Genomic DNA, 17,435 nt, shown 5'->3' on the forward strand with positions numbered 1-17,435 from the left:
TGCAAACTTGAGAGAGAGAGCAATTTGAACTTTGCAGGGAGTTATCTTAAAGGCTATTTTCCTTAAGGTGGGGATGGTGAGGGCACATCCTCTTTATTTGGTCTGAAATGGAGAAAGACACATCATTCACCTCTTCAGAGTCTCTTCAAAGTAATCCTTACTTTTGATTTTCTCTGCGTTTCCACCTCCCAGCTTCCTCTTACATATGTACTTAGAGGTAAACAATAAGGTAAATGCTACTAGACTTGATGTCTGGTTTCTTTAAGAAGTCTTTTTAAATGCATCCATTTAGAATGTGTGGGCTAATTGCATTCTTATTTCTCAGCCTTTGGGCACATGTAGTAATTCTGAGAAAACTGAACAAGTTACTGTAACAACTGGTTAAACATGTGTTATGGGTTGTGGTAGATTTGAAACACAAATGATGAAATAACAATAATTGCAAGGTTTGAGGAGAGGGAATGCATTCAAATTCCTCAAAACAATATTGATTTCTTGAAAAGGAAGTAACTATGAGAATAGAGGGCCATGATAAATCTCTTGTCTCTGACCAGCTCTGATTTTGGATACTTGACTTTGCCTCATATGCAAATAGGTAAAATGGTATCTAATTTAAATATGTATTATGGGACTTTAATGGGGGCACTACATGTATGATACTTAGTTTTTCAGACATGTAGACCTAGAAACTTACCCCAGTGTAGAAAAAATGTTAAAAGTTATTATGTCCTTTTTGTTTTTAAATTACTACTAAAAATTACTACTCCAACTACTAAAAAAATGTTGAAGACATGAGTGGGAATATTCTGGTGGCTACATGTTGATTTCAGGCATACTTTGATAGTGCCCCACAGTGTATTGGCAGGGCAAACAACAGCAGAAGCCACAACACGAAATATAAATACAAATACATTGATCACCTCTGTGGCAGGCACTGTGAAAGACCCCATATTAGGTGTTTTTACAGAAAAACCACTGAATTCTCTAAACACAAAAAACTATGAAAGAAGTATTCAAGACATTCTAGAAGAAAAAACACATCCCCAAGTCACAGAGATGATGACAAATCTGAAATTATGACCACTTCAATTTGATGTTTTCACCTAGCATTGTTTACCTTGCTGTCTAGGATAAAATAAAGAAAAAAGAAACCTCCCCAAAGCCTGCTACTTAAAATAAAAAAAAAAAATAATTAAGTTACTGAAGCCTCACATGTGTGAATAAAATTGCTAAAACATGTTGGGTTTCCCCAGCCTCAAGGTAGAGGTAGATGAAGTGTTGTCTTGCTGAAGATGTTGCTGTTCTTTACACAGTAAGTAACCTCAGTGTGGGGTTTTGTAAGTGAGTTGAGCTCCATCCCTCCACTGGCCTGCTGATGCTTTCCTTTTGCCCATCGCTCACCAGTCTTGTGCTGTGTGCCAGGCCTGGCTCTGTGCACTTTACTTATGTTACTTCATTTAATTCTCACAAGAACTTCCTGAGTAGGTACTGTTGTTATTCTTGCATTTAGATGAGGAAAGTGAGCTAAGAGTGGTGAAGTAGCTTGCCTGTGGCTAGATAATTTGTTAAGTGGGGGACATGGGATTTGAGATTTGAGGTCCAGAGTCTGTGCTTTTAAGCATTGCATCATTGCTATTAGGAAAGCAAATCTGATCTTTCTTCCCTGTCCCTTCTTATGTGACTTTTTGCAGGATATCAGAGCTTATGCAGCCAACTCCACTCACTATCTCTGGAAACCTCTCCTTGGCCCTTTTGGAAACCACTTCTCCCAGAGAAAGATCAAATTAGCTTAAGATTTTCTATTTCTCTTTCAGGATTTTTGCTTAACTTTTCAGTTGCTTGTCTTAGAATTTACAAAGCACTTATTCCAGAATCCTTAAAGGAAGCAGTAACAAATGCTGAGCTTAACGTCAAAAAGCTGGGAGAAATAATAGACACAAATTCTATAAAACTAATTAAACCAAATGCAGTGTCATTGGTTCAGTTGGAAACTCATGGGTCCCATGAGCTTTAATGTAACTGGCATGCCTGTCACCTCACTGTGGGTGGGGAATGATAAGGAAGAATTCCTGGAAAGGTAAAACAAGATGTCATGCCATTCAAAAATGACTGCAAATCATGCTAGTTATACAAAAGGAAATTTTAGAATCACATTGCCATTAATTATATAGAAAATTTTAAAAGCCTTGTTGAAAAATATGTTTGAGGAAAATGGTCTTGTTTCCTTAAGTGCCAAAAGAGCTTAAAGAAAGGTGTACTATTTGAGTTATAGAAGGTCCCAGGAAATTCATTTCCTTTTCAAAGGAGTAACTAAAATTTTGAAGTGATCAAGTATTTAAGTATTTTTTGAACTAAAACACAAGTGCTCACTTGTACACTTGTACTTTTTTTTTTTTTTTTCCTGCTTGGCCTGGCAATTCTCTCACTCAGAGAAAATAATAGGCTTTGCCTAAGTATCCATTGTGTTGTTTTAAATATCTATTCTGTTGGGAAAAAAAAATCAACTACTTCTTATCATATTCTAATGGATAATAGCAGTCACAATATTAGTAATATATTCAGGATAGAAGATAAAGATTTAGACAAGAGAGAAGAAGGTAATTTCGTGTTCATTTTTACAGTTATGTTAGAAAATGGGCCAAAATGTGAATGACATAATTATAGAAGTATTTACTTTAATTGAGGTATCCTTAAAAAAAAATAACCATACTATTTTCAAAATTACTGACTGTACTGTGAAAATCAGTCAATCTAATGAGCCTCTATTTTGAAATCCAGGAGAAATAGGGAAACATAGTCAAGGCTGTGAATTTTCAGCACTTAGCTCCTGGTTCTTTTAGAATCCTAGAACTAATGCATTTCCTTTCCCTGCCCAGCACATGTGCATGCACACACACTCACAGCTTGTGATGAGGGCCCACAGCCTGAAAGTCAGAATGGGAATGACACAGAAACCCATAAGAACTCAGGCAAGATAGCAGGGGAACGTTGTTGAGGACAGAGAGGTGAAGAGACACTTAGGTAAAAATGAAACTATCATCTGATTTCACAGAAAAATAAAATCATTTTCTACTTCCACATTAAAATTGAAGATAATGTAGAACATATGCCTTTCCAGTCTACTTGAAAATGATACCAACTCTGTTAAAGAAGAAAAAACCCTGGGCTATGAATTTTTCATTATGTTTGAAAGTAGTTGTACAATTTTATGGCAGATGAATTCAGTTACAGTATTTCTGGTCTCTGGTATAACAAATCCCTCACACATTAAATCTTTTATGACTCGAGAAAACTATGTTTTTCCCCAAATAAACTTTTTTTCCTAAGAGATGTTCTCTAGAAAGTAAAACAACTTTAGAAGTCTCCAGTTGTGGCATCTATTTTAAGTTTGGGGTACAATGAAATCAGTCCTTTGATTCACAAAAGATAATGTAGGCATTCATACTCTGATGAAGAGCTGGCTTTCTTTAGGGGAACTGCTGCTTCCTTTTTCATCTGTGAGCACCAGTGCTCAGACTGTTACTCCCCAGGACACTTTCTGGCAGGTGTTTCAGGCAGAGGCAGGTTATCTTGGTTTGTCCTTGTGGATGCTCACTGCTGGCTGCTCTGGCAGGTCTCTTCCTATAGGAAAGCAGCCTTTTACTCCAAAGAGATTTTTTTTCAACAGCAAAATTTCCCAAGAAAGGAAAGATGATAACAATAACATTTTTAGAATTGGAAACCAAAAGACTATATGGTAAATATTTTCATCCATCTAAAAAAGTCAATTTCTAAACTGGCAATGGTGAGTGCTTTGAAGCACCATGATGTATATGCACACGTACACCAAATTTCTTGAATATGTGGTACTGGATACCACTACAAGTGAGGATGAGATATGGATTATAATGAAAGGATTGGTTAAGAATATGTTCAAAAAGTCTTTGAACCTCCATTCTTCTCTTCTTGCCAAGCTGTAGACAACTGTCTTCCTGTAGTCCTGCAAAAGCCTCCAAGTTTATTCCTAGAAGGGCTAATACATAAAGTCTTAAACATTGTGTATACAAAAAGAGACACCAGTGGCGTGATGGCAAGGATACTTTATGAAAAACTGGATTAAGTGAAATGTTTAGACACTGAATGTTGAGATCCCAGCTCTTTCCACCATTGTAACCCTGAGTTCATGCTTTCTTAAGAGGTGATATGCTACAGTGGACATTGGAGACAGGCTACCTTTATGTCACACTAGTTAGCCATGTAACCTTGGAATTTGTTTGTATTTCACTATCCTCATATATAACCCTAGGATAAAAACAGCACCTTTCTCAAAGAGTTGTGGGAGTAAATAAAACATTACCTTCCTCCTGAAGCTATTACTACCCATTTGTCTTTCATTGGTCATGCCTTGATTGCCCTGAGCTGTAATACCTGAGGACCCAACCCCAGGAGAATGCTGTGCTTAGACTGGATTTGTCTGGAAACTGGTCACATGAAGCAGATTTACTTTTTCTTGCAGCATAAATATTGGCTTCCCTTTGTTTTTTCCCCTCTTCTTTTAATCCCTCAAATAACTGTGTGCTTTGACCTGTAGAAACTAGGAAATGCAGTTGAGAAGAATATGGAAGTGATAGGAAACGATGCCTTGCCCTCAAGCCCACGATCTCACGGGTCACAGCATACTCTGCCTCTGTTCACTTTAGGTGAAGTGGCTGCATGTGGGTTTATCTCAAGATCTTACCATGAATTCTGGTAAGGATAATTAAATGTATTTAATTTGAAGCAACCTTTGAATACCTATCATAGTGGAAAATGAAGTGAATTTTCCTTTTGTCTGATTCCTGTTTTAGCTTATTATTTTATTTTATTTAATTTGTTTGAATGTGGTAGACATGAACTTTAAAAGTTTTAGGTAATCGTTCTATGTCTCCCAATAATGAAGAGTTGTCTTTTGTACATGAAGGCTGGGAATTAAATTCAGGTTGATCTAGTACATTTCCTCATTGGGAGGAGTTTAACTTTCAAAGAGATGCAGTGGAATTGTACCTGGCCCTGTTTTGAAATCATGGCCTCCAGTAAAGACTGACATTTTAGATAAATTTTTTTTAAATAATAAAGAATGTAATTATTCAAAAGTATTGTTTTTCAAAGTACTTAGAAATTTTACTGGTATATATTAAGCACTAAGTAAATACTTTTATTATTATTATGCCTTGAGATCAGATAAGTCCAAGAGAAAGTACCTAAAAAAATGCACAGTGATCTTTTCCCAGCATAAAAGTTCAATTAAATCACAAAATACAACAGTTGACAAGTTTCATGGGCCACTCCTAGATTCCAGTTAACTTCTCAATCTTATTCTTAGGTAGCAGTAGTCAGTCAAGGAGTGCCAACCACTGAGAAATTCTCTAGATTGAAGTCAGACACTAAAGCAAACAAGAATAATGATATACAATTTGAAAGAAATGCTGAAACTATATTTATAAGAGGACTTGGAAGAAATTATTAATGTCATCAGAAAGAGAGCTGTAATGTATACACAGGAAGAATAAGTTTCAAAGATACTATTAAAAAATACTAACAAGGAAAAATGATACTTTAGGGAGTAAGAGATAATATAGAAAACTGAACAGAAAGTATGAAAAATAAGTTTGGGATCTCCCAGCAAGTTTTGATTAAAGGTAAATAAACAGAAGAGAGAAAATCAGAAACAGGTCAGAAGCACCCACATCTGAATAGATTGTGGTGTCATGCAGTTTTTTAACCCATTTTGTCCCATCATCACAGAAGTGGAACATCTATGAAAACTTAAATATAGAATAGAATATGTAATTTTATAATAATAATGTAAAAATATTGAATAATAATATTATGATAATATACAGAAACTCTAGATTATAGTTTTGAATCATATCTAGATGCACCTGTGTCAATTTATTGACATATTCACAGAGTTGAAACCTTGGAACTTAATGTGTTATTATATCTAGTCTAGGGTAACTGATAGCAATAGTATAAGGTGAAATAAAGATGTTTTAGACATAAAAGACTCCCCCAAATTATCCTTTATTAATCTTTTCTCGGGAAACTATTGAGCTAAATAATAAGAGCATAACTTAAGAAAGTAAAAGACCCAGGATCCAATGCCGCCGTAAGTTGATAGCTTTACAGCATATGTAGACAGCAAACAGCCCACATAGGACTAGTGTGTCCCAAGGAAGGTTCACTGAACCACAGAATGATTCAGTGGAAATTTTCAGAAACATCTGGTATCTTTAGTATTCAAATGTTCATAGCGCAATCTTCATTCTCCCACAAAATAAATTAACTCTTTTCTCCATTCGTATATTTGAAAGACACTAAAATTATCACAATAGAATTCATCTGCTAAAAAATCTATATAGCTGCTTTCAAAAGTAATGAAAAATTCATGCTTGGTGTCTGTTTTTTTTTTTAACTATTCTGTGATATATTTTCTAGACTGGTAACTTAGCATTTTGAATCCTAAGGTTTCTCATCATCAGTTCACAGTAGTTATTTGTGATTCCTAGGTGGTGTTCTATATCTACACAGTCATGTCTTTGTGAAAAGAATACTCTATTCTCTTTTTATTAATAAATCCTTTTTTTCTTCTTACCCCTGGGAAGCAAGCACTGAGAGAGAATTAGAAAAAGAGTCCAAGGACCATTATTGACTGCCTTGGGATTGAGCCTACAAGCCATGAGACAGAATCTATTGAAGAATATGCAGCCCACGGCACAATGGGCGTTACACAAGGGGTAGAGATATGGGAATTTCTGAGACCATAACCTTTTACCTTCTTCCCCATGAAGCTGCATTCTAAAACCTTCCATTTTTCTTAGCATCTTCTCATTTGACCTTCCAAAAATCTAGGCATATTCAAATCTATACTGCCACCAGTTAATCTTTGAAATCCTTCCACAAGTCTCATGGCATTAGCCAGCAAGACACAGAGGTGAGGCACCCACAGAGGGAAATAGACTATGAGCTGGTTCACCTAACTTTTACTTCCACTTCTCCTGACTTGTTCTAGGATCTTGGACAAAACATTTAAACTTCTCATGTTGCTACATTTGACAGAAAGATAATAAAGGCAACCAAATTTGCCTCCTTTTATAGTTGCAAATGAAGTACAAGAGTGTGTACATGCTTTCTGTGTGTGTGTGTGTGTGTGTGTGTGTGTGTGTGCATCTGTGGTCTGAGCACGTGTGAACATTGAAATAATATGAAGGTTCTTCAACCTTGCTCCATATTTACCCTCTGAAAAGATTTCTTCTGAATAATTGTCAGTTTTTTTGGTATAGGAAATTGGGTTTAAATTCTTATTTGTTTTGATTTGTTTCTGCCAGTCTTTAAAATGTTGTGGTCTGGCTTCAAAATGTAGAACAATAAAGAAAATAAGGGCAAGGGCCATATTTTGAAGGGTCAATTCAGAATTTATAACATATTTTGAGGTTAAAGATTATTGGATTAGATATTCGATGTTGCAATCATTTTGTTTTAAAATTTAACTGAAAAGAAGGCAAATAAGAGTCTTAGAAAACCCACATACTGATGTCTGGGCCACGTATGGATAGAATGTCTCCTGAGGTAGAGAATATGGATCTCACTGTCAAGGTTCTTTTGTGTCACACTAAGCATTTTCAGGTTTCAGACAATGTAGGCATTGCTTCAATTTATGGGGATTATAGCGTACTATATATGAAGAGAAGGAAAAACAGTAATGAAGTTGGCAGTTGACTCAAAAGCCATGTGGAAAGACTCAATCAGACATGGTTTAAAATACGCTCCAGTATTTTTGTTTTTGTTGAGTTCAGTTACCTTGTTCCTTTAGCATCAGGAATTGTTAATGCCATACTCTGTTGCACATTAATGATAACTGTCTATCTTGGCTTCCATTACTTCTTTTTTTTTCTTACTACTAATCATACCTACCTCATAATTCATACTTTTACTCAACTATGAGATGCTGCACTCCTTTCTGAGGTTCTGCTCAGTTCAACTTCCTTTCGCTTGGTGCTTTTTGTTTCTGATTTTATTTTTTATGAGCCCTCCTGCCTATGATCTCTGTTTATGGACATCACTTAGTAGTTTCCTCAGCTCCTGTATCACTACTGTGAAAGCCTTTCTCCATGACTTACCAAATTCTTCAGAAGAATGGATTGATGAATCTGTTGGTATGTACTGCAGAGAAATTTCAACTGGGGAGATTTCCAACAGCAGGTCATTTTGCATGCCTTTGGCAAACGTAATGATTGCTTTATTGACTAAGATATTCATCCTTAGACTAATTAAAACCTGAACAATATGGTAAGGTTTCTTTTTCAGAACATTGTTGTGTCATGTAAATTATTTAAAGAATCCTTTCTTGTATAATATATAAACACAGAGTCTGTACATTTTTCATTATTGATTACAGTTATCTAAAAGAATTCTAGCATGAGGTATGCTGTAAGTATAAAATCAAAAAGATGACTACTTGTTTTTTTCCTTTTGTAATTACAATAATTTTGGTTTATTAAGTGATAAAAGTACATCACATCATCAACCCTTCAACTACATGTTTAACTTTAAGATATTTTGAAATTTATGCCATTTACTTCCTACAGTATTTTTGGTATTGTTTTTCCCATTTTTCAGTAGAGGCATCTGAGGTTCAAGAATAGAATGGTTTTATTTTGACACTATATAATTTGAGAATGCAGATTTAACCTTTAGCTTTTTACTTGACCTTTTAGTAAGGCCAAAGTACCTTTAGATAGCACTGTTACCTGTGTGTCGAATGGAACCATGTTTTAGGGCAAAGCAATTTTTCTATGTGAATTATAAAGACTTGAGGTGAAGGAACACATTTTCATTCCCTCTATTTTTTAAACTAATTTAATGAGAACTATTGGTTATTTTCTGTCAGCTGAACTTTCTGATATGGTTCAAAGTTTGTCAGTGTACACCAAATATGGTATGTAGGGTTTTATTACATAGGCAGAGATGATTAATTCCTTGGGGTCTACTTTAATCATACTCTTTCGAGGTCCAGTGGCAGTCTATATATTACTCTAAAGTCTTTGCTTTACATAAAGTTGCAGTGTGGAGTTAAATGAAAAATTGGCAAGACATCACAAGATGTGAATGAAAATGGCCTTTTCCTTTCACAGGCAGAATTATAGTTTCAAATGGTTATATTAATTCAACCACAGAATACATGGAATTCATTTTTCGATTTCATTTCAAGACCTTGCCATAAGCAAAATAATAAATTTTTTACCCTGAGAAGCTTGTTAGCTAAACTTTCACCATAGGGCTCGTGTAATTACCCTGTAGATTACTGCTCAGATACAATAGGGAGGCTAGAGTTTTCCTCTAATTGGCTGCTGTTAGAGTTGCCACAAGAAAGGAAAGATGTGATCCAGTTATCAAAGTTTTAACAAAGATGGGTTTTTTTGTTTGATTTTGATTTATTTCTGTGGGTGGCCACATCTTGGATTTGGAATTGTTCTTCAGTCACATGTGAGAAGGATATTCCACTCACATGCCAACTATGATCAGCACCCAGTGCACATCCTGGTGTCTGCTGAAATGATTGAATCCTGCAGTACCTGCAATTGCTGATACTATCTCCTAGAAGAGAGTGCAGTGTAGACAGTAATTGGTTATTGTGAGTAAGAAGATCTGTTCCAGGTCATTTCACACCAAATGTTCTCAGAGGACCTTCTCTTCCATTGCCTTTTAATCCTCTGCTGGCAATTTAACCTTTTAGACCAATTTGTGATTTGACTTTTCTTTTCCCCAGCTCTGATTCCTTCGCAAAATAAATGGAAAGTTCTCTATGTAACTGAAAGCAAATTTTCAATCCATTGGATTTGAAGATTGGCCCTATGCCATGACTAGACTAAACAAGCTCTCAACTAACATGGCCTGACTGAGTCACCATTACAAGCACGTTTCCCATGAGCTTCTCTTCCTGTAATGGGAATTGTTTTATTTGATCCAACCACATTACCTCCCAAGTAGGGTGATTCCTTGCCCAAACCAACAGTGAAATCTACTGTGTCCATCTTTGAAATCAGAATCAATGACATTCTCATACATTATCTTCCTCTCATTTCTCCATTAGGTTAAGTAATAATCTCCTGAGTCTGCCTCCTATCTGGTATCCCAGTTTCAGAAGGGACTTATTTGTGGTTACCTAAGAAATTATTAGAAAGAATTTCTGTGGACTTTCCTGAGGTATTTTAATTTGAAGTGCTATTTTTTGTGTCCAGAGAGCATTTTTTGTGTCCTAAAGGATTCGCCTCAAAGGGACTGAAGAACTTTAAGCATTACTAAGCTGAAAGGGTGAGAGGGAGGAAGGAAGGCAGGGAAGAAAGAGAGAAAGAGAAAGAATGAATAAGAGCACACCCTGGATTTATAGACTCCTGAGCTGTTCGTATGACTGCTTATTCCACAACAGTCCCTAGCAGACTCCCAGCAGGACTCACAGCACTTACTTTTAAAGCTGGTTGGGGTTAGAAATTCAGCTTAGTGTACAACCATACTGCGGAACAAAGAAAAATAGCCCATATAGACATGTCACTTCATCTGAAGACTGGTAGACCCACTAAAGTACAAACCAAAAATTCATTCATCATGAAATCCATAAAGTTAACAAAGGGTTATCTGCCATTTTCTGAAAAAAATGATTTATCAGAAGAAATGCATTTTAAGTTGTTACTGCTGCAGGACACTTACCTCCGCTCCCCAATTTCTCTTTCTCTCTTCCCTTACTGCATTTCCCTGCATTTCCCCCTTGTCGTCTTTACTGAACATAATGTTTTTATAAGCATCTCTTTACTTTTTATATTCGTGAAGAATTGATGACAATGTAAGAAATAGTGTAGTAAATATTCAGATTAATCAGAAAATAGTCATCCAGGGCAGCATTTTTCATTTTAAGCAACACCTAGAAGAAGACAGGTGGCCTTTTTAAATGCCTATGGTTGATTAATGAAATGTGAGATTGATTACGAAGTGCTTGAAGATCCCACCAAATGATCTCCGCTCAGCTTCTCAGGGGAGGACAACTAAGTGCCTTCTGTATCTCACAAACTAAAGTGGTTAGTTTATAACTAGGTACTCTTTTCCCCATCATTCTATGTTTATGCAGCCAGAATAATATATTCCCTTGATGGAATAAAGACATTCTTATAGATATTTACCTAATACTTTATTCTTTTTATAAAATTTTGTCACTGGGGATTGAACCTAGAGGCACACCACAACGGAGTCCTGTTTATTTTTTGCTTTGAGACAGTTTCACTAAGTTACTGAGGTTAGCTTTGAACTTGTGATGCTTCTGAATCTGACTCTTGAGTAGCTGGGATTACAGGTAGGTGCCACAGCACCCAGCTCTTCCTTTTGAAGTACTTGCAGATGTACCATCTCACCTACCACCCTCTATGACTTTGTTCTCTTTCTTTTATGATAGGAACAACAGAGGGAAAATCAGTCAACTGTTAACTCATAGTTTGTCTTTGCTAAGATTAGGATTAGAACTTGCCATTTTATTCCAACATCTCTGCCTTTATCAGTTCACTGATTAACTTGAGAGATCTAAACTAAAGAAGAGATTTTTGTCATTTACTCTAAATAAAAGCTTGTCTACATTTAAATATTAAAAAACTGGGTTTACATTTTGATGTAATCAGATATGATATTTTGGTTAATGACAGCCTAAATATATGAGCAATAGTGGTCCCAGTCCCACAGATCATAATGGGAACTGAAAAATTCCTGTTGCCTAGCATCTTTGTACCCTTGGTGACCTGCAGAACAATGCTTCATTTACCTGTTTGCAGTGATGCTGATGTAAACAAACCTGTGCTTCTAGTTGTATACAAGCATAGTGTATGTAATCATGTATAGTACATAACACTTGATGATAATAAATGACTGTTATTACTTTATGTATTTACTGTACTATGCTTTTAATTGTTATGTTATAATGTTGCAATCTATCCCCACTTATTACTACATCAAGAGACCATGCTAAGTGATTGATCTATACCATCTAGTTTTGTAGAAGTACACTCTATAATATTCAAACAATGGCAAAATTGACTAGTGATACATTTCTTGGGACGTATTCCTACTGTTAAGTGATGCATAACTCCTCATTCTTTGTAAGATACTAAAACAGGAACAATAACAATCATTACTGAGAGATGAAAAGTGTCTTAAAGGTAAATTTCAATATGTAAATAAGAGATCAGAAAAATAGAGTTTGTAACTCATAACTTTGAGGTTATTTAGCAAGAAGGCTCTAGTTTGAGGTTTTTCTGTCTTAAAAATTTAAAATATATTTTTATAATGTTCCTCTATTTGCTACTGGATTTACAGATTTTGAAGTTAAAAATACATTCTTCAAAAAAAAAAATCCATTTCTAACCATGAGTTACTGCTATGTAAATATCCCTATAGCAAGTGGTTCTAAACAACCGTTTACCTAGCTCATGATTCTGTAGGCAGTAGATTTGGGCACAACCATGGATTTCTTCACTGAGTTTCCACAGTCAGCTTCTAGTTTGGATGAGTCATATTGGACTTAGTTGCAGCCAGCCAGAGAATGTTTACTGTTCTGGCAAAGCTCAGGACACAGGGAGAACAATGCACGGTCTGAGAGTCCCTAGGCTCAGAACTGGCACACTTTCATTTCTTCAGCATTCCTACAGCCAAAGCAAGTACCAGTAACATGACAGATTCAAGTGGTGGGAAAAAGACACCATGTCTTATTGGGAAGAGCATGAGAATCGCATTGCAAAGGGAGCGATGAAAGAAAGCCCTGCCAATTTTGCAATTTATTTCACCACCACTCTTTGTTTATTTTTGAATTTTGGCAGATTATTGTTTCATTTGGTAAGATAATTTGTATAACTATTTCAGATTCCTTTAAGCGGTTTGCTGGTATGCTATGTAGGAAAGTACATATGTCCTAATTAAAAGAAACATTAAAATCTTAAGATAGCTAAAAAATGAACAATATAGTAGTAATTTTATAATTTTAGAATGAAATTATTAATTTTTAAATAACAAAAGCTCAAGGAGCATACTAACCCAATGAATCTCTCTAGATAGATTCATCTTAATCATTCATGATTCCTGTTCAAATGCATCCTGAAAATACTCCTCAGGAGATCACTTTTGTATATACTATAAATGGGCACAATTTGGCACCTATTATCTGTTCCTCTAATTTATTCCTTTGAAACCTCTTAACCAGAGTTTTGGAGGTATTTAGATGTAGTGAGAAAGAGAAATTATACATTCATATTTATATTTGTGTATGGTGGTCTAAGCAAAGCTCAGGACACACATCCTCAATATTTAACTATTCTTTTTAAAATTCATATTTTCAAACTTTTACTTTCCTTGTGTTTGGTATAAAACAATCTCAAAATATAAAAAAAATGTTAAGATCGACAGTATTAAAATGGACTGTTTAAGGTTAAAAATCAAGTTGTAGAAGTCTATAAAACATGAAAGTTTCAAATTTGAAATACAGATTTTTGCTTCATGAGTTAAAAATTCAACATTCTTAGAAGTAATATTTTAGTTTTTAATAGTTTCAAAAAAATCTGAATAAACTTTTACAGTGTTTGCTTTGAATCCAAGGCACATGAATTTTAAAAATATATCATAAAACAATCTGATCCAAAGATGTAAAAATACTGCTATGCAAAGTTCTAATTATTTCCACTTTTAACAACAGTTTTAGTTAATGGAAAGCTTTAATATTAATAATTGTGACAAATTATAATTTATTATTTGCAGCACAAAATAACTTATCTACTTGATTATCCTGTCTTTAGTATTCCAGAATTCAAATAACTTAAGTCAACTCTTTTCTTAAATTTTCACTGCTACCAGTCTACTCTTAAGTCATTATGCCTCAGATAACGCGCTTTTTGTACTTTAAACAGATACTAAACATAGGTTGTTGATTGACTCAGTGCCACTGCTAAGAAACCTTCAGTGACTACCTGTTACTTGAGAAACCAACCAACCACTTAGCTTGACAACGATAGGCTAACATTTTGTATCCACCTCCTTTTCTAGTTTTATCCCCTTTATCACTTCTGTATATTTGCTGTGAACTGAATGTGTGCGTTCCTCAAAATTCATTTAATAAAGTTTACATCTCAGTGTGATGATAGAGACAGAACCTTTAGGAGGCAATTAGGTGGAGCCCTCACAATGGGATTAGTGTCCTTATAAGAAAAGAGAGGAGAGATCATGTTTCCTTTCTCTGTTCTCCACCATAGGGTTTCCAAGAAGAGGACAAGAAGAAAACTTCACACCAGGAAGACGGCCCTTGATCTATCGATCTATCTGAAACTTGATCTTTGACTTTCCAACCTCCAGAACTATAAGAAATAAATTTCTGTTGTGTAAGCCACCCTGTCTATGGCATTTTGTCATAGCAGCCCAAAGTGACTAAGAACATTCCATTTTATAGTTCAGGAAATTTTCCATTAATGTTGCATAAATATTTCATGAGCTCTGTGATTATTGACTTTTGCTTAGGTTTTCCTTGGATTTTTTCCTTGAAGTCTAACTTGAATGTGATCTCTTCCATGATTTCTTTTCTGAGCAACACAAAGAGGGCCCTCTGTTCCCTAATTCCAGATACATTTATAGTACATACTACATGCCATGTTGCTAAGCTAATATCTACAAACTCTCTTATTTGACTGTAGATTACTTGAGAATTATTAATATAACTTTTTCATCTTTGCAGTCCTAACAATAGAACTTTGCGTAATAACTTGTACATGATAAATCTTCAATAAATATTCATTAGTTGAAGTGATTTTCTTTGTAAGGATGGCATTCATGCCAGGTATGGTGGCATACACTTGTAATCTCAGTGACTCAGGATGATCTCAAGTTCAAGGCCAGCTTTAGTACTTTAGCTAGATCTTCATTAGAAAAGAGAGATACCATTTTTATGAAATTAGTTGTTTTGCCCCCTAGTTATCTGAGTCTTCATCCTTCTCTTCTTCAATTCATGAAATTTGAGATCCTGAACTTGGGGATATTGATAGTATCTCTAATTATCTTATTCTCTTTTTTTTTATTCCTGAATACGTATGTATCTTCCCTCACTTTCTGTTTCCATGGCCATGTCTGTCTTGGTCAGGAATAAGAATAGCATGAACTGAATCAATCATGGAGGTGACCAGGAAACATCAACTTTCCCCTCTGCTTGAGTAAACTTAAACAGGTTTCTTCCTAACTATAGGTCCCCTCTCTTTTCTTAGAGTACATACTTCAAAAAGCTTGTATGGAATTGTAAATCATTTCTTTGTCCCTTTGAGATGTAAATCTTCTCCAAACAGGATGACTTTCTTAAATACCTGGGAGATTTCCCTTTGAAATTTAGTCATGAAAAAAGATGACACTCCTAACTTCCAGTCTCTGTGGGAGGACAGGAGATTAGTTCTACAATTAGCAATAAACTTTTACGAAACTTGATTAATACCAGCTTCCTTCCAATTAGCCATGTCATAAATACAGATATCTGTTTTACACTGCATTCTGTTTCCTATATCACAGAGAACTCAATATGCATTGTGTTTAGATCAAGGTAATCTATCCAATGAGGAGTGGTTTTTTATGGTTAAACAGTTCTATATTACATTTCTGGTAGATGACTTAATGTTTAAGGATTTATTGGGCAATTATCACCATTTACTTTTACTGTGGTGATTAATGTCAGAGATTGGCCAAAAAATTCTAAAAGTTCATTTTCTAGCTATCCACAAGTCTTACCACATATATACTCTGTGTTAGGTATAGATTCAATTTGTCAGCAAATATAAAGAAGTTCAAAGATGGGAACAATGTCTGATACCTAGCCTTGCCTACCTATATTTGTTTTGGTTTCAAATCCAGTCAGAAAACAAACAAACAAACAAACAAACAGAAAAACCCACTTTTTTAATTTAAAAAAATTATTTTAGATGTAACTCAGTAATAGAGCATTTTTCTATCACACACCTAGTCCTGGGTTCTAGTCTCAGCACTGAATGGATAAATGAATACTTTTAAAACCTTTATTACAGAGATCAATACAAATGTCCAAATACTATGCTAAAAAGAAATATTTACTTAAAAGGACACTCTCTTAAGTCAGTCTTGATAAATCAATGACAAGGCACAGAAGCCAGTTTCCATTACAATGTCAGCCATGACAAATATTCTTGAGAGAATACATATTCTTTGAGACTGTACTTCCACCAATAATGTTAAAAATGATACCTGAGTCATAAAACCACTACTTAGCATGTGGAAAGAGCACTGCAGGTTGAGCTCTATAATAGGCAAATCTTCTGAACTTTATTGTGCCTGAAGAACAAAGAAAGGCAACAAGCATTTCCAACTCTACCTCTGGTACTGGGTTTTACACTTATACTTTTTTCTTCTTCTTCTTCTTCTTCTTCTTCTTCCTCCTCCTCCTCCTCCTCCTCCTCCTCCTCCTCCTCTTCTTCTTCTTCTTCTTCTTCGACAGGGTCTTAGTGAGTTGCTTAGCACCTCACCATTGCCAAGGCTGGCTTTGAACTTTTGAACCCATGATTCTCCCGCCTCAGCCTCTGGAGCCATTGGAATTTCAGGTGTCCACCACCATGCCTGGCTATACCCTTTAATTTCTAAAAACAAAGCTCAGGTGTCATCCTTTATCTACAGAGTTGAGCGTATGGACTCATCCTTAGGACTATATAGTCTTTTATAGAGGTCAAACCATGATTTAAAAATATTGTTAAGTGTGACCGTTTCATTACACAAAGGAGAAAAGGAACACCAATCATGAAGGCCAGAGAGTGATGCCCTCAGGTAGTAGACACATTCGTTTAAACATTTCCAACTTTCATTTATGAAACTGTTAATCAAAAGTTTTAAAGTAGATTAATAGAGATGCAGATCAATAATAAAACAGAGGGAGTTGAACATTGTAGAGACATTTTGAAAAGTAATAAACACACTGGCTAGAAATCTATAGTTAAACCATAGTTGTACCACATTCTGAATTTATATCATCCATCCTCTCTCTTAGAAGCTGAGAGGAGGATTAGGTAATGACTTATATTGACGGTAAGAGGGAAAAATTAGGTTAATTTTTGAAAGTTGAAAGACATAAAGGAAGACTATGCTCGGATCAAAACAGAATTTAAGATAATGCATTAAATAGGAAAAAAGGATAAAGAAAAGAAAATATATTTAGAATCTATGTAATAGAAACAAAAAAGACAAACATGTTTCATATTGTATATCATTTTCATTAGTATTTTTAAAATGTAAATTATATCCAAGTTATCTCATTTTATGAATCTTAGTAAAAATAACAAGGGTTTTTGCTGTGTGTGATCTTGTGAAGAGGGCAACAAAATGATAATTCAATTATA

Source organism: Sciurus vulgaris, assembly GCF_902686455.1.
Source record: "Sciurus vulgaris genome assembly, chromosome: 14".
Taxonomy (NCBI): domain Eukaryota; kingdom Metazoa; phylum Chordata; class Mammalia; order Rodentia; family Sciuridae; genus Sciurus; species Sciurus vulgaris.